We start from the raw sequence: 1,541 nt of genomic DNA, 5'->3' as shown, positions 1-1,541 counted from the left end.
ACTCAGGAGGGGAGCAGCCGTAGAGTTGTCCAGGGATTCTTCACGCAGGCCTCCAACCACGGCACGGTTGTGCTAAGCTCTGGGAGCAGAGAGCTGCAGACAGCAGCGGCCTCCAGCTGGCACCCCAGGATCTTGTATCTGATACTGCACTTCAGAGGTTCCCTGTCCTCACAGGGAGATATCAGTCTAGCCCCTCCACATTGTTCTAGCCTCATCACCCACCACTTGGTGCTTCCCAGCTCACGCTGTTCCAGCACCAAAGTGAGGGGCTCAGTTGGCTGATGGGGGAAGAGAAATAGACTGGGCCACAGGAACCAGAGGGACAAAGAGTGTACACATGTGGGGTGTACAGGCAGGCGGAGGAGGGGATGATGTGAAGCTGGCGTTGTTTGTAAGAGTGCAAGGATCTATGTGTATGTGTGTTACTCTGACCAGTGAGGGGGTTATGTATCATAGGGGTTACTGTCATGGGTGGCCCCCAACCCTCTCTGCTGGAGTCCCACCCAACTCGACTATGCAGCCAGGCTTACGTAATGGAGGCCAGCAGAAAGCTGGGCTTAGTAAAAGGCACTTCAGTGAGAAAGAGCAGAGCCAAAGGGAGCCAGGTAAGCCCTGTAAAGACCCAAAGCAGCAGCCACCTCTTATTGTCAGTCCAGGCAGGCAGCATCACTGAGGAGGCAGCCTGATGAGGCTTTGGGCTGTCTGTCAGGGTTCTTCAATGCCAGAAGCAAAAACCAACTCTGACTACTTATATAAAAGGTGTTTATGGAAGGGTATATGGAGGCTCAGATAGTCTGCAGAAAGTCAGAGACCTAGGCTTGGAGAATAGGCAGCCAGCCAGGCCACAGAAACCCCCGGATGGGGGCCACTGCCAGACAGTGGTGGTCCCCATTGCTGGACCACCCCAGACCTGTTCTTAGCATCCCCTTGCTTTACAGCCTCGTGCAAGGTTTGCAGTTTGTATCCAGATGAGCAGTGTAGAGGGGTCCAGTTGCTCGCTCTGGCTGCCCAGGAGAGAGAGCTTTCTGCCCATTGAGACTCACATAATAAGCAGGTTTCCCTTAAATTTGGAAGGCTGTTTAGGTGCAAGCAAGCAAAAACAACAACAGGGCCAGGCACAGTGGCTCACACCTGTAATTTCAGCACTTTGAGAGGCTGAGGCAGGCAGATCACAAGGTCAGGAGATCTCGGCCATCCTGGCCAACATGGTGAAACTCCGTCTCTACTAAAATTCAAAAAATTAACCAGGCATGGTGGTGCATGCCTGTAGTCTCAGCTACTCAGGAAGCTGAGGCAGGGGTATCCGTTGAACCTGGGAGGTGGAGGTTGCAGTGAGCTGAGATTGTGCCACTGCACTCCAGCCTGGGTGACAAGGAGACTCCATCTCAAAAAAAAAAAAAAAAAAAAAAAAAAACAGCTGCGAAGACAAACACACAGGGTTCAAAGCCCAGGTCTGCTGCATATTCACTGTGTGATCTTGGGCCACAACTATAACATCTCTTTCTGAGCCTCAATTTTTCCATCTGAAAAATGGGATAACA

The sequence above is a fragment of the Saimiri boliviensis genome, chromosome 11 (genome assembly GCF_048565385.1).
Source record: "Saimiri boliviensis isolate mSaiBol1 chromosome 11, mSaiBol1.pri, whole genome shotgun sequence".
NCBI lineage: Eukaryota > Metazoa > Chordata > Mammalia > Primates > Cebidae > Saimiri > Saimiri boliviensis.
This window is presented reverse-complemented; position numbering follows the sequence as displayed.